Genomic DNA, 487 nt, shown 5'->3' on the forward strand with positions numbered 1-487 from the left:
ATATATATATATATATATATATATATTTCAAGGTATATATTTCAAGGTATATATTTCAAGGTATATACATATATATGTGTATATAGTGACAGTCACAGATCTTAGCTAGAGAGCATGAATTCATCTTAACTGTTGCATAAACCTCAAACACATTTCAATAATTCACAGCCTTGATTGTAGGGTTTCCCATGTTTGGATAATGTGCAAATGATACATAATTCAGCCTCTTTTCCTAGCATAATATTTAGAGACGATTTAATTATGCACATGCTTGAGCATCCATATGCTATTGATACACATATGCTTAGCTATGCGTGGCCAATCTATATGTGCATATATATCTGAGCTGTTTTGTATTAATGATCCTTTCTAGGGGTTATATTTTTAAAATAATTCCATTACCAAAATGAATGGTAATACATTTCTTTTAGCCCCAGGTGACTATCATTCCCATTCAGAAGTGGTTATTACAGGATTGAAAAGATCT

The sequence above is a fragment of the Gracilinanus agilis genome, chromosome 5, assembly GCF_016433145.1.
Source record: "Gracilinanus agilis isolate LMUSP501 chromosome 5, AgileGrace, whole genome shotgun sequence".
Taxonomy (NCBI): domain Eukaryota; kingdom Metazoa; phylum Chordata; class Mammalia; order Didelphimorphia; family Didelphidae; genus Gracilinanus; species Gracilinanus agilis.